This window comes from Diplotaxodon limnothrissa, linkage group LG7, assembly GCF_057381915.1.
Source record: "Diplotaxodon limnothrissa isolate DT_005_m linkage group LG7, D_limnothrissa_male_GT1.1, whole genome shotgun sequence".
NCBI classification, from domain to species: Eukaryota; Metazoa; Chordata; class Actinopteri; order Cichliformes; family Cichlidae; genus Diplotaxodon; species Diplotaxodon limnothrissa.
The window spans coordinates 59,003,575-59,027,123 of record NC_140602.1 but is presented as its reverse complement, the minus strand read 5'-3'; positions in this window follow the sequence as shown (position 1 = coordinate 59,027,123).

Genomic DNA, 23,549 nt, shown 5'->3' with positions numbered 1-23,549 from the left:
CGATTTATATGAAGTTGTACAAAAACGCTTTATTTCGCCAAGACAGTGCGTTTCTCACTGTTACATGCATTTGAATGGGGAACTCGACCGAAACAAAGTATAGGTTTTCATTATGTGTATAACTTGGAAATCTTAGCTCCAACAGCTGCAAATCCTGTTTTTCCAGCACGGGGACCTTGAGTTCTATAAGATAAAGCCATAAACATGTTTGTCTGAGTCTTCTATCAAAAGTTACAGCGATTTATATGAAGTTGTTCAAAAACGCATTATTTCGCCAAGACAATGCGTTTCTCACTGTTACATGCATTTGAATGGGGAACTCGCCTGAAACAAAGTATAGGTTTTCATTATGTGTATAACTTGAAAATCTTAGCTCCAACAGCTGCAAATCCTGTTTGCCCAGCACGGGGACCTTGAGTTCTATAAGATAAAGCCATAAACATGTTTGTCTGAGTCTTCTATCAAAAGTTACAGCGATTTATATGAAGTTGTACAAAAACGCTTTATTTCGCCAAGACAGTGCGTTTCTCACTGTTACATGCATTTGAATGGGGAACTCGACCGAAACAAAGTATAGGTTTTCATTATGTGTATAACTTGAAAATCTTAGCTCCAACAGCTGCAAATCCTGTTTTCCCAGCACGGGGACCTTGAGTTCTATAAGATAAAGCCATAAACATGTTTGTCTGAGTCTTCTATCAAAAGTTACAGCGATTTATATGAAGTTGTTCAAAAACGCATTATTTCGCCAAGACAATGCGTTTCTCACTGTTACATGCATTTGAATGGGGAACTCGCCTGAAACAAAGTATAGGTTTTCATTATGTGTATAACTTGGAAATCTTAGCTCAAACAGCTGCAAAACCTGTTTTCCCAGCACGGGGACCTTGAGTTCTATAAGATAAAGCCATAAACATGTTTGTCTGAGTCTTCTATCAAAAGTTACAGCTATTTATATGAAGTTGTACAAAAACGCTTTCTTTCGCCAAGACAGTGCGTTTCTCACTGTTACATGCATTTGAATGGGGAACTCGACCGAAACAAAGTATAGGTTTTCATTATGTGTATAACTTGAAAATCTTAGCTCCAACAGCTGCAAATCCTGTTTTCCCAGCACGGGGACCTTGAGTTCTATAAGATAAAGCCATAAACATGTTTGTCTGAGTCTTCTATCAAAAGTTACAGCGATTTATATGAAGTTGTACAAAAACGCTTTATTTCGCCAAGACAGTGCGTTTCTCACTGTTACATGCATTTGAATGGGGAACTCGACCGAAACAAAGTATAGGTTTTCATTATGTGTATAACTTGAAAATCTTAGCTCAAACAGCTGCAAAACCTGTTTTCCCAGCACGGGGACCTTGAGTTCTATAAGATAAAGCCATAAACATGTTTGTCTGAGTCTTCTATCAAAAGTTACAGCGATTTATATGAAGTTGTACAAAAACGCTTTCTTTCGCCAAGACAGTGCGTTTCTCACTGTTACATGCATTTGAATGGGGAACTCGACCGAAACAAAGTATAGGTTTTCATTATGTGTATAACTTGAAAATCTTAGCTCCAACAGCTGCAAATCCTGTTTTCCCAGCACGGGGACCTTGAGTTCTATAAGATAAAGCCATAAACATGTTTGTCTGAGTGTTCTATCAAAAGTTACAGCTATTTATATGAAGTTGTACAAAAACGCTTTCTTTCGCCAAGACAGTGCGTTTCTCACTGTTACATGCATTTGAATGGGGAACTCGCCTGAAACAAAGTATAGGTTTTCATTATGTGTATAACTTGGAAATCTTAGCTCAAACAGCTGCAAATCCTGTTTGCCCAGCACGGGGACCTTGAGTTCTATAAGATAAAGCCATAAACATGTTTGTCTGAGTCTTCTATCAAAAGTTACAGCGATTTATATGAAGTTGTACAAAAACGCTTTATTTCGCCAAGACAGTGCGTTTCTCACTGTTACATGCATTTGAATGGGGAACTCGACCGAAACAAAGTATAGGTTTTCATTATGTGTATAACTTGAAAATCTTAGCTCCAACAGCTGCAAATCCTGTTTTCCCAGCACGGGGACCTTGAGTTCTATAAGATAAAGCCATAAACATGTTTGTCTGAGTCTTCTATCAAAAGTTACAGCGATTTATATGAAGTTGTACAAAAACGCTTTATTTCGCCAAGACAGTGCGTTTCTCACTGTTACATGCATTTGAATGGGGAACTCGACCGAAACAAAGTATAGGTTTTCATTATGTGTATAACTTGAAAATCTTAGCTCCAACAGCTGCAAATCCTGTTTTTCCAGCACGGGGACCTTGAGTTCTATAAGATAAAGCCATAAACATGTTTGTCTGAGTCTTCTATCAAAAGTTACAGCGATTTATATGAAGTTGTTCAAAAACGCATTATTTCGCCAAGACAATGCGTTTCTCACTGTTACATGCATTTGAATGGGGAACTCGCCTGAAACAAAGTATAGGTTTTCATTATGTGTATAACTTGAAAATCTTAGCTCCAACAGCTGCAAATCCTGTTTGCCCAGCACGGGGACCTTGAGTTCTATAAGATAAAGCCATAAACATGTTTGTCTGAGTCTTCTATCAAAAGTTACAGCGATTTATATGAAGTTGTACAAAAACGCTTTATTTCGCCAAGACAGTGCGTTTCTCACTGTTACATGCATTTGAATGGGGAACTCGACCGAAACAAAGTATAGGTTTTCATTATGTGTATAACTTGAAAATCTTAGCTCCAACAGCTGCAAATCCTGTTTTCCCAGCACGGGGACCTTGAGTTCTATAAGATAAAGCCATAAACATGTTTGTCTGAGTCTTCTATCAAAAGTTACAGCGATTTATATGAAGTTGTTCAAAAACGCATTATTTCGCCAAGACAATGCGTTTCTCACTGTTACATGCATTTGAATGGGGAACTCGCCTGAAACAAAGTATAGGTTTTCATTATGTGTATAACTTGAAAATCTTAGCTCCAACAGCTGCAAATCCTGTTTGCCCAGCACGGGGACCTTGAGTTCTATAAGATAAAGCCATAAACATGTTTGTCTGAGTCTTCTATCAAAAGTTACAGCGATTTATATGAAGTTGTACAAAAACGCTTTATTTCGCCAAGACAGTGCGTTTCTCACTGTTACATGCATTTGAATGGGGAACTCGACCGAAACAAAGTATAGGTTTTCATTATGTGTATAACTTGGAAATCTTAGCTCAAACAGCTGCAAAACCTGTTTTCCCAGCACGGGGACCTTGAGTTCTATAAGATAAAGCCATAAACATGTTTGTCTGAGTCTTCTATCAAAAGTTACAGCGATTTATATGAAGTTGTACAAAAACGCTTTCTTTCGCCAAGACAGTGCGTTTCTCACTGTTACATGCATTTGAATGGGGAACTCGACCGAAACAAAGTATAGGTTTTCATTATGTGTATAACTTGGAAATCTTAGCTCAAACAGCTGCAAAACCTGTTTTCCCAGCACGGGGACCTTGAGTTCTATAAGATAAAGCCATAAACATGTTTGTCTGAGTCTTCTATCAAAAGTTACAGCGATTTATATGAAGTTGTACAAAAACGCTTTCTTTCGCCAAGACAGTGCGTTTCTCACTGTTACATGCATTTGAATGGGGAACTCGACCGAAACAAAGTATAGGTTTTCATTATGTGTATAACTTGAAAATCTTAGCTCCAACAGCTGCAAATCCTGTTTTCCCAGCACGGGGACCTTGAGTTCTATAAGATAAAGCCATAAACATGTTTGTCTGAGTCTTCTATCAAAAGTTACAGCGATTTATATGAAGTTGTTCAAAAACGCTTTATTTCGCCAAGACAATGCGTTTCTCACTGTTACATGCATTTGAATGGGGAACTCGCCTGAAACAAAGTATAGGTTTTCATTATGTGTATAACTTGGAAATCTTAGCTCAAACAGCTGCAAAACCTGTTTTCCCAGCACGGGGACCTTGAGTTCTATAAGATAAAGCCATAAACATGTGTATCCGAGTCTTCTATCAAAAGTTACAGCTATTTATATGAAGTTGTACAAAAACGCTTTCTTTCGCCAAGACAGTGCGTTTCTCACTGTTACATGCATTTGAATGGGGAACTCGACCGAAACAAAGTATAGGTTTTCATTATGTGTATAACTTGAAAATCTTAGCTCCAACAGCTGCAAATCCTGTTTGCCCAGCACGGGGACCTTGAGTTCTATAAGATAAAGCCATAAACATGTTTGTCTGAGTCTTCTATCAAAAGTTACAGCGATTTATATGAAGTTGTTCAAAAACGCTTTATTTCGCCAAGACAATGCGTTTCTCACTGTTACATGCATTTGAATGGGGAACTCGCCTGAAACAAAGTATAGGTTTTCATTATGTGTATAACTTGGAAATCTTAGCTCAAACAGCTGCAAAACCTGTTTTTCCAGCACGGGGACCTTGAGTTCTATAAGATAAAGCCATAAACATGTGTATCCGAGTCTTCTATCAAAAGTTACAGCTATTTATATGAAGTTGTACAAAAACGCTTTCTTTCGCCAAGACAGTGCGTTTCTCACTGTTACATGCATTTGAATGGGGAACTCGCCTGAAACAAAGTATAGGTTTTCATTATGTGTATAACTTGAAAATCTTAGCTCCAACAGCTGCAAATCCTGTTTTCCCAGCACGGGGACCTTGAGTTCTATAAGATAAAGCCATAAACATGTTTGTCTGAGTCTTCTATCAAAAGTTACAGCGATTTATATGAAGTTGTACAAAAACGCTTTATTTCGCCAAGACAGTGCGTTTCTCACTGTTACATGCATTTGAATGGGGAACTCGACCGAAACAAAGTATAGGTTTTCATTATGTGTATAACTTGGAAATCTTAGCTCAAACAGCTGCAAAACCTGTTTTCCCAGCACGGGGACCTTGAGTTCTATAAGATAAAGCCATAAACATGTTTGTCTGAGTCTTCTATCAAAAGTTACAGCTATTTATATGAAGTTGTACAAAAACGCTTTCTTTCGCCAAGACAGTGCGTTTCTCACTGTTACATGCATTTGAATGGGGAACTCGACCGAAACAAAGTATAGGTTTTCATTATGTGTATAACTTGAAAATCTTAGCTCCAACAGCTGCAAATCCTGTTTTCCCAGCACGGGGACCTTGAGTTCTATAAGATAAAGCCATAAACATGTTTGTCTGAGTCTTCTATCAAAAGTTACAGCGATTTATATGAAGTTGTACAAAAACGCTTTATTTCGCCAAGACAGTGCGTTTCTCACTGTTACATGCATTTGAATGGGGAACTCGACCGAAACAAAGTATAGGTTTTCATTATGTGTATAACTTGGAAATCTTAGCTCAAACAGCTGCAAAACCTGTTTTCCCAGCACGGGGACCTTGAGTTCTATAAGATAAAGCCATAAACATGTTTGTCTGAGTCTTCTATCAAAAGTTACAGCGATTTATATGAAGTTGTACAAAAACGCTTTCTTTCGCCAAGACAGTGCGTTTCTCACTGTTACATGCATTTGAATGGGGAACTCGACCGAAACAAAGTATAGGTTTTCATTATGTGTATAACTTGAAAATCTTAGCTCCAACAGCTGCAAATCCTGTTTTCCCAGCACGGGGACCTTGAGTTCTATAAGATAAAGCCATAAACATGTTTGTCTGAGTGTTCTATCAAAAGTTACAGCTATTTATATGAAGTTGTACAAAAACGCTTTCTTTCGCCAAGACAGTGCGTTTCTCACTGTTACATGCATTTGAATGGGGAACTCGCCTGAAACAAAGTATAGGTTTTCATTATGTGTATAACTTGGAAATCTTAGCTCAAACAGCTGCAAATCCTGTTTGCCCAGCACGGGGACCTTGAGTTCTATAAGATAAAGCCATAAACATGTTTGTCTGAGTCTTCTATCAAAAGTTACAGCGATTTATATGAAGTTGTACAAAAACGCTTTATTTCGCCAAGACAGTGCGTTTCTCACTGTTACATGCATTTGAATGGGGAACTCGACCGAAACAAAGTATAGGTTTTCATTATGTGTATAACTTGAAAATCTTAGCTCCAACAGCTGCAAATCCTGTTTTCCCAGCACGGGGACCTTGAGTTCTATAAGATAAAGCCATAAACATGTTTGTCTGAGTCTTCTATCAAAAGTTACAGCGATTTATATGAAGTTGTACAAAAACGCTTTATTTCGCCAAGACAGTGCGTTTCTCACTGTTACATGCATTTGAATGGGGAACTCGACCGAAACAAAGTATAGGTTTTCATTATGTGTATAACTTGAAAATCTTAGCTCCAACAGCTGCAAATCCTGTTTTTCCAGCACGGGGACCTTGAGTTCTATAAGATAAAGCCATAAACATGTTTGTCTGAGTCTTCTATCAAAAGTTACAGCGATTTATATGAAGTTGTTCAAAAACGCATTATTTCGCCAAGACAATGCGTTTCTCACTGTTACATGCATTTGAATGGGGAACTCGCCTGAAACAAAGTATAGGTTTTCATTATGTGTATAACTTGAAAATCTTAGCTCCAACAGCTGCAAATCCTGTTTGCCCAGCACGGGGACCTTGAGTTCTATAAGATAAAGCCATAAACATGTTTGTCTGAGTCTTCTATCAAAAGTTACAGCGATTTATATGAAGTTGTACAAAAACGCTTTATTTCGCCAAGACAGTGCGTTTCTCACTGTTACATGCATTTGAATGGGGAACTCGACCGAAACAAAGTATAGGTTTTCATTATGTGTATAACTTGAAAATCTTAGCTCCAACAGCTGCAAATCCTGTTTTCCCAGCACGGGGACCTTGAGTTCTATAAGATAAAGCCATAAACATGTTTGTCTGAGTCTTCTATCAAAAGTTACAGCGATTTATATGAAGTTGTTCAAAAACGCATTATTTCGCCAAGACAATGCGTTTCTCACTGTTACATGCATTTGAATGGGGAACTCGCCTGAAACAAAGTATAGGTTTTCATTATGTGTATAACTTGGAAATCTTAGCTCAAACAGCTGCAAAACCTGTTTTCCCAGCACGGGGACCTTGAGTTCTATAAGATAAAGCCATAAACATGTTTGTCTGAGTCTTCTATCAAAAGTTACAGCTATTTATATGAAGTTGTACAAAAACGCTTTCTTTCGCCAAGACAGTGCGTTTCTCACTGTTACATGCATTTGAATGGGGAACTCGACCGAAACAAAGTATAGGTTTTCATTATGTGTATAACTTGAAAATCTTAGCTCCAACAGCTGCAAATCCTGTTTTCCCAGCACGGGGACCTTGAGTTCTATAAGATAAAGCCATAAACATGTTTGTCTGAGTGTTCTATCAAAAGTTACAGCGATTTATATGAAGTTGTACAAAAACGCTTTATTTCGCCAAGACAGTGCGTTTCTCACTGTTACATGCATTTGAATGGGGAACTCGACCGAAACAAAGTATAGGTTTTCATTATGTGTATAACTTGGAAATCTTAGCTCAAACAGCTGCAAAACCTGTTTTCCCAGCACGGGGACCTTGAGTTCTATAAGATAAAGCCATAAACATGTTTGTCTGAGTCTTCTATCAAAAGTTACAGCGATTTATATGAAGTTGTACAAAAACGCTTTCTTTCGCCAAGACAGTGCGTTTCTCACTGTTACATGCATTTGAATGGGGAACTCGACCGAAACAAAGTATAGGTTTTCATTATGTGTATAACTTGAAAATCTTAGCTCCAACAGCTGCAAATCCTGTTTTCCCAGCACGGGGACCTTGAGTTCTATAAGATAAAGCCATAAACATGTTTGTCTGAGTGTTCTATCAAAAGTTACAGCTATTTATATGAAGTTGTACAAAAACGCTTTCTTTCGCCAAGACAGTGCGTTTCTCACTGTTACATGCATTTGAATGGGGAACTCGCCTGAAACAAAGTATAGGTTTTCATTATGTGTATAACTTGGAAATCTTAGCTCAAACAGCTGCAAATCCTGTTTGCCCAGCACGGGGACCTTGAGTTCTATAAGATAAAGCCATAAACATGTTTGTCTGAGTCTTCTATCAAAAGTTACAGCGATTTATATGAAGTTGTACAAAAACGCTTTATTTCGCCAAGACAGTGCGTTTCTCACTGTTACATGCATTTGAATGGGGAACTCGACCGAAACAAAGTATAGGTTTTCATTATGTGTATAACTTGAAAATCTTAGCTCCAACAGCTGCAAATCCTGTTTTCCCAGCACGGGGACCTTGAGTTCTATAAGATAAAGCCATAAACATGTTTGTCTGAGTCTTCTATCAAAAGTTACAGCGATTTATATGAAGTTGTACAAAAACGCTTTATTTCGCCAAGACAGTGCGTTTCTCACTGTTACATGCATTTGAATGGGGAACTCGACCGAAACAAAGTATAGGTTTTCATTATGTGTATAACTTGAAAATCTTAGCTCCAACAGCTGCAAATCCTGTTTTTCCAGCACGGGGACCTTGAGTTCTATAAGATAAAGCCATAAACATGTTTGTCTGAGTCTTCTATCAAAAGTTACAGCGATTTATATGAAGTTGTTCAAAAACGCATTATTTCGCCAAGACAATGCGTTTCTCACTGTTACATGCATTTGAATGGGGAACTCGCCTGAAACAAAGTATAGGTTTTCATTATGTGTATAACTTGAAAATCTTAGCTCCAACAGCTGCAAATCCTGTTTGCCCAGCACGGGGACCTTGAGTTCTATAAGATAAAGCCATAAACATGTTTGTCTGAGTCTTCTATCAAAAGTTACAGCGATTTATATGAAGTTGTACAAAAACGCTTTATTTCGCCAAGACAGTGCGTTTCTCACTGTTACATGCATTTGAATGGGGAACTCGACCGAAACAAAGTATAGGTTTTCATTATGTGTATAACTTGAAAATCTTAGCTCCAACAGCTGCAAATCCTGTTTTCCCAGCACGGGGACCTTGAGTTCTATAAGATAAAGCCATAAACATGTTTGTCTGAGTCTTCTATCAAAAGTTACAGCGATTTATATGAAGTTGTTCAAAAACGCATTATTTCGCCAAGACAATGCGTTTCTCACTGTTACATGCATTTGAATGGGGAACTCGCCTGAAACAAAGTATAGGTTTTCATTATGTGTATAACTTGAAAATCTTAGCTCCAACAGCTGCAAATCCTGTTTGCCCAGCACGGGGACCTTGAGTTCTATAAGATAAAGCCATAAACATGTTTGTCTGAGTCTTCTATCAAAAGTTACAGCGATTTATATGAAGTTGTACAAAAACGCTTTATTTCGCCAAGACAGTGCGTTTCTCACTGTTACATGCATTTGAATGGGGAACTCGACCGAAACAAAGTATAGGTTTTCATTATGTGTATAACTTGGAAATCTTAGCTCAAACAGCTGCAAAACCTGTTTTCCCAGCACGGGGACCTTGAGTTCTATAAGATAAAGCCATAAACATGTTTGTCTGAGTCTTCTATCAAAAGTTACAGCGATTTATATGAAGTTGTACAAAAACGCTTTCTTTCGCCAAGACAGTGCGTTTCTCACTGTTACATGCATTTGAATGGGGAACTCGACCGAAACAAAGTATAGGTTTTCATTATGTGTATAACTTGGAAATCTTAGCTCAAACAGCTGCAAAACCTGTTTTCCCAGCACGGGGACCTTGAGTTCTATAAGATAAAGCCATAAACATGTTTGTCTGAGTCTTCTATCAAAAGTTACAGCGATTTATATGAAGTTGTACAAAAACGCTTTATTTCGCCAAGACAGTGCGTTTCTCACTGTTACATGCATTTGAATGGGGAACTCGACCGAAACAAAGTATAGGTTTTCATTATGTGTATAACTTGGAAATCTTAGCTCAAACAGCTGCAAAACCTGTTTTCCCAGCACGGGGACCTTGAGTTCTATAAGATAAAGCCATAAACATGTTTGTCTGAGTCTTCTATCAAAAGTTACAGCGATTTATATGAAGTTGTACAAAAACGCTTTCTTTCGCCAAGACAGTGCGTTTCTCACTGTTACATGCATTTGAATGGGGAACTCGACCGAAACAAAGTATAGGTTTTCATTATGTGTATAACTTGGAAATCTTAGCTCAAACAGCTGCAAAACCTGTTTTCCCAGCACGGGGACCTTGAGTTCTATAAGATAAAGCCATAAACATGTTTGTCTGAGTCTTCTATCAAAAGTTACAGCGATTTATATGAAGTTGTACAAAAACGCTTTCTTTCGCCAAGACAGTGCGTTTCTCACTGTTACATGCATTTGAATGGGGAACTCGACCGAAACAAAGTATAGGTTTTCATTATGTGTATAACTTGAAAATCTTAGCTCCAACAGCTGCAAATCCTGTTTTCCCAGCACGGGGACCTTGAGTTCTATAAGATAAAGCCATAAACATGTTTGTCTGAGTCTTCTATCAAAAGTTACAGCGATTTATATGAAGTTGTTCAAAAACGCTTTATTTCGCCAAGACAATGCGTTTCTCACTGTTACATGCATTTGAATGGGGAACTCGCCTGAAACAAAGTATAGGTTTTCATTATGTGTATAACTTGGAAATCTTAGCTCAAACAGCTGCAAAACCTGTTTTCCCAGCACGGGGACCTTGAGTTCTATAAGATAAAGCCATAAACATGTGTATCCGAGTCTTCTATCAAAAGTTACAGCTATTTATATGAAGTTGTACAAAAACGCTTTCTTTCGCCAAGACAGTGCGTTTCTCACTGTTACATGCATTTGAATGGGGAACTCGCCCGAAACAAAGTATAGGTTTTCATTATGTGAATAATTTTAAAATCTTAGCTCAAACGGCTGCAAAACCTGTTCTTTTTTCCCAGCACGGGGACCTTGAGTTCTATAAGATAAAGCCATAAACATGTGTATCCGAGTCTTCTATCAAAAGTTACAGCTATTTATATGAAGTTGTACAAAAACGCTTTCTTTCGCCAAGACAGTGCGTTTCTCACTGTTACATGCATTTGAATGGGGAACTCGCCCGAAACAAAGTATAGGTTTTCATTATGTGTATAACTTGAAAATCTTAGCTCCAACAGCTGCAAATCCTGTTTGCCCAGCACGGGGACCTTGAGTTCTATAAGATAAAGCCATAAACATGTTTGTCTGAGTCTTCTATCAAAAGTTACAGCGATTTATATGAAGTTGTTCAAAAACGCATTATTTCGCCAAGACAATGCGTTTCTCACTGTTACATGCATTTGAATGGGGAACTCGCCTGAAACAAAGTATAGGTTTTCATTATGTGTATAACTTGAAAATCTTAGCTCCAACAGCTGCAAATCCTGTTTTCCCAGCACGGGGACCTTGAGTTCTATAAGATAAAGCCATAAACATGTTTGTCTGAGTCTTCTATCAAAAGTTACAGCTATTTATATGAAGTTGTACAAAAACGCTTTCTTTCGCCAAGACAGTGCTTTTCTCACTGTTACATGCATTTGAATGGGGAACTCGACCGAAACAAAGTATAGGTTTTCATTATGTGTATAACTTGAAAATCTTAGCTCCAACAGCTGCAAATCCTGTTTGCCCAGCACGGGGACCTTGAGTTCTATAAGATAAAGCCATAAACATGTTTGTCTGAGTCTTCTATCAAAAGTTACAGCGATTTATATGAAGTTGTACAAAAACGCTTTATTTCGCCAAGACAGTGCGTTTCTCACTGTTACATGCATTTGAATGGGGAACTCGCCTGAAACAAAGTATAGGTTTTCATTATGTGTATAACTTGGAAATCTTAGCTCAAACAGCTGCAAAACCTGTTTTCCCAGCACGGGGACCTTGAGTTCTATAAGATAAAGCCATAAACATGTGTATCCGAGTCTTCTATCAAAAGTTACAGCTATTTATATGAAGTTGTACAAAAACGCTTTCTTTCGCCAAGACAGTGCTTTTCTCACTGTTACATGCATTTGAATGGGGAACTCGACCGAAACAAAGTATAGGTTTTCATTATGTGTATAACTTGAAAATCTTAGCTCCAACAGCTGCAAATCCTGTTTGCCCAGCACGGGGACCTTGAGTTCTATAAGATAAAGCCATAAACATGTTTGTCTGAGTCTTCTATCAAAAGTTACAGCGATTTATATGAAGTTGTTCAAAAACGCTTTATTTCGCCAAGACAATGCGTTTCTCACTGTTACATGCATTTGAATGGGGAACTCGCCTGAAACAAAGTATAGGTTTTCATTATGTGTATAACTTGGAAATCTTAGCTCAAACAGCTGCAAAACCTGTTTTCCCAGCACGGGGACCTTGAGTTCTATAAGATAAAGCCATAAACATGTGTATCCGAGTCTTCTATCAAAAGTTACAGCTATTTATATGAAGTTGTACAAAAACGCTTTCTTTCGCCAAGACAGTGCGTTTCTCACTGTTACATGCATTTGAATGGGGAACTCGCCCGAAACAAAGTATAGGTTTTCATTATGTGAATAATTTTAAAATCTTAGCTCAAACGGCTGCAAAACCTGTTCTTTTTTCCCAGCACGGGGACCTTGAGTTCTATAAGATAAAGCCATAAACATGTGTATCCGAGTCTTCTATCAAAAGTTACAGCTATTTATATGAAGTTGTACAAAAACGCTTTCTTTCGCCAAGACAGTGCGTTTCTCACTGTTGCATGCATTTGAATGGGGAACTCGCCCGAAACAAAGTATAGGTTTTCATTATGTGTATAACTTGAAAATCTTAGCTCCAACAGCTGCAAATCCTGTTTGCCCAGCACGGGGACCTTGAGTTCTATAAGATAAAGCCATAAACATGTTTGTCTGAGTCTTCTATCAAAAGTTACAGCGATTTATATGAAGTTGTTCAAAAACGCATTATTTCGCCAAGACAATGCGTTTCTCACTGTTACATGCATTTGAATGGGGAACTCGCCTGAAACAAAGTATAGGTTTTCATTATGTGTATAACTTGAAAATCTTAGCTCCAACAGCTGCAAATCCTGTTTTCCCAGCACGGGGACCTTGAGTTCTATAAGATAAAGCCATAAACATGTTTGTCTGAGTCTTCTATCAAAAGTTACAGCTATTTATATGAAGTTGTACAAAAACGCTTTCTTTCGCCAAGACAGTGCTTTTCTCACTGTTACATGCATTTGAATGGGGAACTCGACCGAAACAAAGTATAGGTTTTCATTATGTGTATAACTTGAAAATCTTAGCTCCAACAGCTGCAAATCCTGTTTGCCCAGCACGGGGACCTTGAGTTCTATAAGATAAAGCCATAAACATGTTTGTCTGAGTCTTCTATCAAAAGTTACAGCGATTTATATGAAGTTGTACAAAAACGCTTTATTTCGCCAAGACAGTGCGTTTCTCACTGTTACATGCATTTGAATGGGGAACTCGACCGAAACAAAGTATAGGTTTTCATTATGTGTATAACTTGAAAATCTTAGCTCCAACAGCTGCAAATCCTGTTTTCCCAGCACGGGGACCTTGAGTTCTATAAGATAAAGCCATAAACATGTTTGTCTGAGTCTTCTATCAAAAGTTACAGCGATTTATATGAAGTTGTACAAAAACGCTTTATTTCGCCAAGACAGTGCGTTTCTCACTGTTACATGCATTTGAATGGGGAACTCGACCGAAACAAAGTATAGGTTTTCATTATGTGTATAACTTGGAAATCTTAGCTCAAACAGCTGCAAAACCTGTTTTCCCAGCACGGGGACCTTGAGTTCTATAAGATAAAGCCATAAACATGTTTGTCTGAGTCTTCTATCAAAAGTTACAGCGATTTATATGAAGTTGTACAAAAACGCTTTCTTTCGCCAAGACAGTGCGTTTCTCACTGTTACATGCATTTGAATGGGGAACTCGACCGAAACAAAGTATAGGTTTTCATTATGTGTATAACTTGAAAATCTTAGCTCCAACAGCTGCAAATCCTGTTTTCCCAGCACGGGGACCTTGAGTTCTATAAGATAAAGCCATAAACATGTTTGTCTGAGTGTTCTATCAAAAGTTACAGCTATTTATATGAAGTTGTACAAAAACGCTTTCTTTCGCCAAGACAGTGCGTTTCTCACTGTTACATGCATTTGAATGGGGAACTCGCCTGAAACAAAGTATAGGTTTTCATTATGTGTATAACTTGGAAATCTTAGCTCAAACAGCTGCAAATCCTGTTTGCCCAGCACGGGGACCTTGAGTTCTATAAGATAAAGCCATAAACATGTTTGTCTGAGTCTTCTATCAAAAGTTACAGCGATTTATATGAAGTTGTACAAAAACGCTTTATTTCGCCAAGACAGTGCGTTTCTCACTGTTACATGCATTTGAATGGGGAACTCGACCGAAACAAAGTATAGGTTTTCATTATGTGTATAACTTGGAAATCTTAGCTCAAACAGCTGCAAAACCTGTTTTCCCAGCACGGGGACCTTGAGTTCTATAAGATAAAGCCATAAACATGTTTGTCTGAGTCTTCTATCAAAAGTTACAGCGATTTATATGAAGTTGTACAAAAACGCTTTCTTTCGCCAAGACAGTGCGTTTCTCACTGTTACATGCATTTGAATGGGGAACTCGACCGAAACAAAGTATAGGTTTTCATTATGTGTATAACTTGAAAATCTTAGCTCCAACAGCTGCAAATCCTGTTTTCCCAGCACGGGGACCTTGAGTTCTATAAGATAAAGCCATAAACATGTTTGTCTGAGTGTTCTATCAAAAGTTACAGCTATTTATATGAAGTTGTACAAAAACGCTTTCTTTCGCCAAGACAGTGCGTTTCTCACTGTTACATGCATTTGAATGGGGAACTCGCCTGAAACAAAGTATAGGTTTTCATTATGTGTATAACTTGGAAATCTTAGCTCAAACAGCTGCAAATCCTGTTTGCCCAGCACGGGGACCTTGAGTTCTATAAGATAAAGCCATAAACATGTTTGTCTGAGTCTTCTATCAAAAGTTACAGCGATTTATATGAAGTTGTACAAAAACGCTTTATTTCGCCAAGACAGTGCGTTTCTCACTGTTACATGCATTTGAATGGGGAACTCGACAGAAACAAAGTATAGGTTTTCATTATGTGTATAACTTGAAAATCTTAGCTCCAACAGCTGCAAATCCTGTTTTTCCAGCACGGGGACCTTGAGTTCTATAAGATAAAGCTATAAACATGTTTGTCTGAGTCTTCTATCAAAAGTTACAGCGATTTATATGAAGTTGTTCAAAAACGCATTATTTCGCCAAGACAATGCGTTTCTCACTGTTACATGCATTTGAATGGGGAACTCGCCTGAAACAAAGTATAGGTTTTCATTATGTGTATAACTTGAAAATCTTAGCTCCAACAGCTGCAAATCCTGTTTGCCCAGCACGGGGACCTTGAGTTCTATAAGATAAAGCCATAAACATGTTTGTCTGAGTCTTCTATCAAAAGTTACAGCGATTTATATGAAGTTGTACAAAAACGCTTTATTTCGCCAAGACAGTGCGTTTCTCACTGTTACATGCATTTGAATGGGGAACTCGACCGAAACAAAGTATAGGTTTTCATTATGTGTATAACTTGAAAATCTTAGCTCCAACAGCTGCAAATCCTGTTTTCCCAGCACGGGGACCTTGAGTTCTATAAGATAAAGCCATAAACATGTTTGTCTGAGTCTTCTATCAAAAGTTACAGCGATTTATATGAAGTTGTTCAAAAACGCATTATTTCGCCAAGACAATGCGTTTCTCACTGTTACATGCATTTGAATGGGGAACTCGCCTGAAACAAAGTATAGGTTTTCATTATGTGTATAACTTGAAAATCTTAGCTCCAACAGCTGCAAATTCTGTTTGCCCAGCACGGGGACCTTGAGTTCTATAAGATAAAGCCATAAACATGTTTGTCTGAGTCTTCTATCAAAAGTTACAGCGATTTATATGAAGTTGTACAAAAACGCTTTATTTCGCCAAGACAGTGCGTTTCTCACTGTTACATGCATTTGAATGGGGAACTCGACCGAAACAAAGTATAGGTTTTCATTATGTGTATAACTTGGAAATCTTAGCTCAAACAGCTGCAAAACCTGTTTTCCCAGCACGGGGACCTTGAGTTCTATAAGATAAAGCCATAAACATGTTTGTCTGAGTCTTCTATCAAAAGTTACAGCGATTTATATGAAGTTGTACAAAAACGCTTTCTTTCGCCAAGACAGTGCGTTTCTCACTGTTACATGCATTTGAATGGGGAACTCGACCGAAACAAAGTATAGGTTTTCATTATGTGTATAACTTGGAAATCTTAGCTCAAACAGCTGCAAAACCTGTTTTCCCAGCACGGGGACCTTGAGTTCTATAAGATAAAGCCATAAACATGTTTGTCTGAGTCTTCTATCAAAAGTTACAGCGATTTATATGAAGTTGTACAAAAACGCTTTCTTTCGCCAAGACAGTGCGTTTCTCACTGTTACATGCATTTGAATGGGGAACTCGACCGAAACAAAGTATAGGTTTTCATTATGTGTATAACTTGAAAATCTTAGCTCCAACAGCTGCAAATCCTGTTTTCCCAGCACGGGGACCTTGAGTTCTATAAGATAAAGCCATAAACATGTTTGTCTGAGTGTTCTATCAAAAGTTACAGCTATTTATATGAAGTTGTACAAAAACGCTTTCTTTCGCCAAGACAGTGCGTTTCTCACTGTTACATGCATTTGAATGGGGAACTCGCCTGAAACAAAGTATAGGTTTTCATTATGTGTATAACTTGGAAATCTTAGCTCAAACAGCTGCAAAACCTGTTTTCCCAGCACGGGGACCTTGAGTTCTATAAGATAAAGCCATAAACATGTGTATCCGAGTCTTCTATCAAAAGTTACAGCTATTTATATGAAGTTGTACAAAAACGCTTTCTTTCGCCAAGACAGTGCTTTTCTCACTGTTACATGCATTTGAATGGGGAACTCGACCGAAACAAATTATAGGTTTTCATTATGTGTATAACTTGAAAATCTTAGCTCCAACAGCTGCAAATCCTGTTTGCCCAGCACGGGGACCTTGAGTTCTATAAGATAAAGCCATAAACATGTTTGTCTGAGTCTTCTATCAAAAGTTACAGCGATTTATATGAAGTTGTTCAAAAACGCTTTCTTTCGCCAAGACAGTGCGTTTCTCACTGTTACATGCATTTGAATGGGGAACTCGCCTGAAACAAAGTATAGGTTTTCATTATGTGTATAACTTGAAAATCTTAGCTCCAACAGCTGCAAATCCTGTTTGCCCAGCACGGGGACCTTGAGTTCTATAAGATAAAGCCATAAACATGTTTGTCTGAGTCTTCTATCAAAAGTTACAGCGATTTATATGAAGTTGTACAAAAACGCTTTATTTCGCCAAGACAGTGCGTTTCTCACTGTTACATGCATTTGAATGGGGAACTCGACCGAAACAAAGTATAGGTTTTCATTATGTGTATAACTTGGAAATCTTAGCTCAAACAGCTGCAAAACCTGTTTTCCCAGCACGGGGACCTTGAGTTCTATAAGATAAAGCCATAAACATGTTTGTCTGAGTCTTCTATCAAAAGTTACAGCTATTTATATGAAGTTGTACAAAAACGCTTTCTTTCGCCAAGACAGTGCGTTTCTCACTGTTACATGCATTTGAATAGGGAACTCGCCTGAAACAAAGTATAGGTTTTCATTATGTGTATAACTTGAAAATCTTAGCTCCAACAGCTGCAAATCCTGTTTGCCCAGCACGGGGACCTTGAGTTCTATAAGATAAAGCCATAAACATGTTTGTCTGAGTCTTCTATCAAAAGTTACAGCTATTTATATGAAGTTGTACAAAAACGCTTTCTTTCGCCAAGACAGTGCGTTTCTCACTGTTACATGCATTTGAATGGGGAACTCGACCGAAACAAAGTATAGGTTTTCATTATGTGTATAACTTGAAAATCTTAGCTCCAACAGCTGCAAATCCTGTTTGCCCAGCACGGGGACCTTGAGTTCTATAAGATAAAGCCATAAACATGTTTGTCTGAGTCTTCTATCAAAAGTTACAGCGATTTATATGAAGTTGTTCAAAAACGCATTATTTCGCCAAGACAATGCGTTTCTCACTGTTACATGCATTTGAATGGGGAACTCGCCTGAAACAAAGTATAGGTTTTCATTATGTGTATAACTTGAAAATCTTAGCTCCAACAGCTGCAAATCCTGTTTTCCCAGCACGGGGACCTTGAGTTCTATAAGATAAAGCCATAAACATGTTTGTCTGAGTCTTCTATCAAAAGTTACAGCTATTTATATGAAGTTGTACAAAAACGCTTTCTTTCGCCAAGACAGTGCTTTTCTCACTGTTACATGCATTTGAATGGGGAACTCGACCGAAACAAAGTATAGGTTTTCATTATGTGTATAACTTGAAAATCTTAGCTCCAACAGCTGCAAATCCTGTTTGCCCAGCACGGGGACCTTGAGTTCTATAAGATAAAGCCATAAACATGTTTGTCTGAGTCTTCTATCAAAAGTTACAGCGATTTATATGAAGTTGTACAAAAACGCTTTATTTCGCCAAGACAGTGCGTTTCTCACTGTTACATGCATTTGAATGGGGAACTCGACCGAAACAAAGTATAGGTTTTCATTATGTGTATAACTTGAAAATCTTAGCTCCAACAGCTGCAAATCCTGTTTTCCCAGCACGGGGACCTTGAGTTCTATAAGATAAAGCCATAAACATGTTTGTCTGAGTCTTCTATCAAAAGTTACAGCGATTTATATGAAGTTGTACAAAAACGCTTTATTTCGCCAAGACAGTGCGTTTCTCACTGTTACATGCATTTGAATGGGGAACTCGACCGAAACAAAGTATAGGTTTTCATTATGTGTATAACTTGGAAATCTTAGCTCAAACAGCTGCAAAACCTGTTTTCCCAGCACGGGGACCTTGAGTTCTATAAGATAAAGCCATAAACATGTTTGTCTGAGTCTTCTATCAAAAGTTACAGCGATTTATATGAAGTTGTACAAAAACGCTTTCTTTCGCCAAGACAGTGCGTTTCTCACTGTTACATGCATTTGAATGGGGAACTCGACCGAAACAAAGTATAGGTTTTCATTATGTGTATAACTTGAAAATCTTAGCTCCAACAGCTGCAAATCCTGTTTTCCCAGCACGGGGACCTTGAGTTCTATAAGATAAAGCCATAAACATGTTTGTCTGAGTGTTCTATCAAAAGTTACAGCTATTTATATGAAGTTGTACAAAAACGCTTTCTTTCGCCAAGACAGTGCGTTTCTCACTGTTACATGCATTTGAATGGGGAACTCGCCTGAAACAAAGTATAGGTTTTCATTATGTGTATAACTTGGAAATCTTAGCTCAAACAGCTGCAAATCCTGTTTGCCCAGCACGGGGACCTTGAGTTCTATAAGATAAAGCCATAAACATGTTTGTCTGAGTCTTCTATCAAAAGTTACAGCGATTTATATGAAGTTGTACAAAAACGCTTTATTTCGCCAAGACAGTGCGTTTCTCACTGTTACATGCATTTGAATGGGGAACTCGACCGAAACAAAGTATAGGTTTTCATTATGTGTATAACTTGAAAATCTTAGCTCCAACAGCTGCAAATCCTGTTTTCCCAGCACGGGGACCTTGAGTTCTATAAGATAAAGCCATAAACACGTTTGTCTGAGTCTTCTATCAAAAGTTACAGCGATTTATATGAAGTTGTACAAAAACGCTTTATTTCGCCAAGACAGTGCGTTTCTCACTGTTACATGCATTTGAATGGGGAACTCGACCGAAACAAAGTATAGGTTTTCATTATGTGTATAACTTGAAAATCTTAGCTCCAACAGCTGCAAATCCTGTTTTTCCAGCACGGGGACCTTGAGTTCTATAAGATAAAGCTATAAACATGTTTGTCTGAGTCTTCTATCAAAAGTTACAGCGATTTATATGAAGTTGTTCAAAAACGCATTATTTCGCCAAGACAATGCGTTTCTCAATGTTACATGCATTTGAATGGGGAACTCGCCTGAAACAAAGTATAGGTTTTCATTATGTGTATAACTTGAAAATCTTAGCTCCAACAGCTGCAAATCCTGTTTGCCCAGCACGGGGACCTTGAGTTCTATAAGATAAAGCCATAAACATGTTTGTCTGAGTCTTCTATCAAAAGTTACAGCGATTTATATGAAGTTGTACAAAAAGGCTTTCTTTCGCCAAGACAGTGCGTTTCTCACTGTTACATGCATTTGAATGGGGAACTCGACTGAAACAAAGTATAGGTTTTCATTATGTGTATAACTTGAAAATCTTAGCTCCAACAGCTGCAAATCCTGTTTGCCCAGCACGGGGACCTTGAGTTCTATAAGATAAAGCCATAAACATGTTTGTCTGAGTCTTCTATCAAAAGTTACAGCGATTTATATGAAGTTGTACAAAAACGCTTTATTTCGCCAAGACAGTGCGTTTCTCACTGTTACATGCATTTGAATGGGGAACTCGACCGAAACAAAGTATAGGTTTTCATTATGTGTATAACTTGAAAATCTTAGCTCCAACAGCTGCAAATCCTGTTTGCCCAGCACGGGGACCTTGAGTTCTATAAGATAAAGCCATAAACATGTTTGTCTGAGTCTTCTATCAAAAGTTACAGCGATTTATATGAAGTTGTTCAAAAACGCATTATTTCGCCAAGACAATGCGTTTCTCACTGTTACATGCATTTGAATGGGGAACTCGCCTGAAACAAAGTATAGGTTTTCATTATGTGTATAACTTGAAAATCTTAGCTCCAACAGCTGCAAATCCTGTTTTCCCAGCACGGGGACCTTGAGTTCTATAAGATAAAGCCATAAACATGTTTGTCTGAGTCTTCTATCAAAAGTTACAGCTATTTATATGAAGTTGTACAAAAACGCTTTCTTTCGCCAAGACAGTGCTTTTCTCACTGTTACATGCATTTGAATGGGGAACTCGACCGAAACAAAGTATAGGTTTTCATTATGTGTATAACTTGAAAATCTTAGCTCCAACAGCTGCAAATCCTGTTTGCCCAGCACGGGGACCTTGAGTTCTATAAGATAAAGCCATAAACATGTTTGTCTGAGTCTTCTATCAAAAGTTACAGCGATTTATATGAAGTTGTACAAAAACGCTTTATTTCGCCAAGACAGTGCGTTTCTCACTGTTACATGCATTTGAATGGGGAACTCGACCGAAACAAAGTATAGGTTTTCATTATGTGTATAACTTGAAAATCTTAGCTCCAACAGCTGCAAATCCTGTTTTCCCAGCACGGGGACCTTGAGTTCTATAAGATAAAGCCATAAACATGTTTGTCTGAGTCTTCTATCAAAAGTTACAGCGATTTATATGAAGTTGTACAAAAACGCTTTATTTCGCCAAGACAGTGCGTTTCTCACTGTTACATGCATTTGAATGGGGAACTCGACCGAAACAAAGTATAGGTTTTCATTATGTGTATAACTTGGAAATCTTAGCTCAAACAGCTGCAAAACCTGTTTTCCCAGCACGGGGACCTTGAGTTCTATAAGATAAAGCCATAAACATGTTTGTCTGAGTCGTCTATCAAAAGTTACAGCGATTTATATGAAGTTGTACAAAAACGCTTTCTTTCGCCAAGACAGTGCGTTTCTCACTGTTACATGCATTTGAATGGGGAACTCGACCGAAACAAAGTATAGGTTTTCATTATGTGTATAACTTGAAAATCTTAGCTCCAACAGCTGCAAATCCTGTTTTCCCAGCACGGGGACCTTGAGTTCTATAAGATAAAGCCATAAACATGTTTGTCTGAGTGTTCTATCAAAAGTTACAGCTATTTATATGAAGTTGTACAAAAACGCTTTCTTTCGCCAAGACAGTGCGTTTCTCACTGTTACATGCATTTGAATGGGGAACTCGCCTGAAACAAAGTATAGGTTTTCATTATGTGTATAACTTGGAAATCTTAGCTCAAACAGCTGCAAATCCTGTTTGCCCAGCACGGGGACCTTGAGTTCTATAAGATAAAGCCATAAACATGTTTGTCTGAGTCTTCTATCAAAAGTTACAGCTATTTATATGAAGTTGTACAAAAACGCTTTATTTCGCCAAGACAGTGCGTTTCTCACTGTTACATGCATTTGAATGGGGAACTCGACCGAAACAAAGTATAGGTTTTCATTATGTGTATAACTTGAAAATCTTAGCTCCAACAGCTGCAAATCCTGTTTTCCCAGCACGGGGACCTTGAGTTCTATAAGATAAAGCCATAAACATGTTTGTCTGAGTCTTCTATCAAAAGTTACAGCGATTTATATGAAGTTGTACAAAAACGCTTTATTTCGCCAAGACAGTGCGTTTCTCACTGTTACATGCATTTGAATGGGGAACTCGACCGAAACAAAGTATAGGTTTTCATTATGTGTATAACTTGAAAATCTTAGCTCCAACAGCTGCAAATCCTGTTTTTCCAGCACGGGGACCTTGAGTTCTATAAGATAAAGCCATAAACATGTTTGTCTGAGTCTTCTATCAAAAGTTACAGCGATTTATATGAAGTTGTTCAAAAACGCTTTCTTTCGCCAAGACAATGCGTTTCTCACTGTTACATGCATTTGAATGGGGAACTCGCCTGAAACAAAGTATAGGTTTTCATTATGTGTATAACTTGAAAATCTTAGCTCCAACAGCTGCAAATCCTGTTTTCCCAGCACGGGGACCTTGAGTTCTATAAGATAAAGCCATAAACATGTTTGTCTGAGTCTTCTATCAAAAGTTACAGCTATTTATATGAAGTTGTACAAAAACGCTTTCTTTCGCCAAGACAGTGCTTTTCTCACTGTTACATGCATTTGAATGGGGAACTCGACCGAAACAAAGTATAGGTTTTCATTATGTGTATAACTTGAAAATCTTAGCTCCAACAGCTGCAAATCCTGTTTGCCCAGCACGGGGACCTTGAGTTCTATAAGATAAAGCCATAAACATGTTTGTCTGAGTCTTCTATCAAAAGTTACAGCGATTTATATGAAGTTGTACAAAAACGCTTTATTTCGCCAAGACAGTGCGTTTCTCACTGTTACATGCATTTGAATGGGGAACTCGACCGAAACAAAGTATAGGTTTTCATTATGTGTATAACTTGAAAATCTTAGCTCCAACAGCTGCAAATCCTGTTTTCCCAGCACGGGGACCTTGAGTTCTATAAGATAAAGCCATAAACATGTTTGTCTGAGTCTTCTATCAAAAGTTACAGCGATTTATATGAAGTTGTACAAAAACGCTTTATTTCGCCAAGACAGTGCGTTTCTCACTGTTACATGCATTTGAATGGGGAACTCGACCGAAACAAAGTATAGGTTTTCATTATGTGTATAACTTGGAAATCTTAGCTCAAACAGCTGCAAAACCTGTTTTCCCAGCACGGGGACCTTGAGTTCTATAAGATAAAGCCATAAACATGTTTGTCTGAGTCTTCTATCAAAAGTTACAGCGATTTATATGAAGTTGTACAAAAACGCTTTCTTTCGCCAAGACAGTGCGTTTCTCACTGTTACATGCATTTGAAT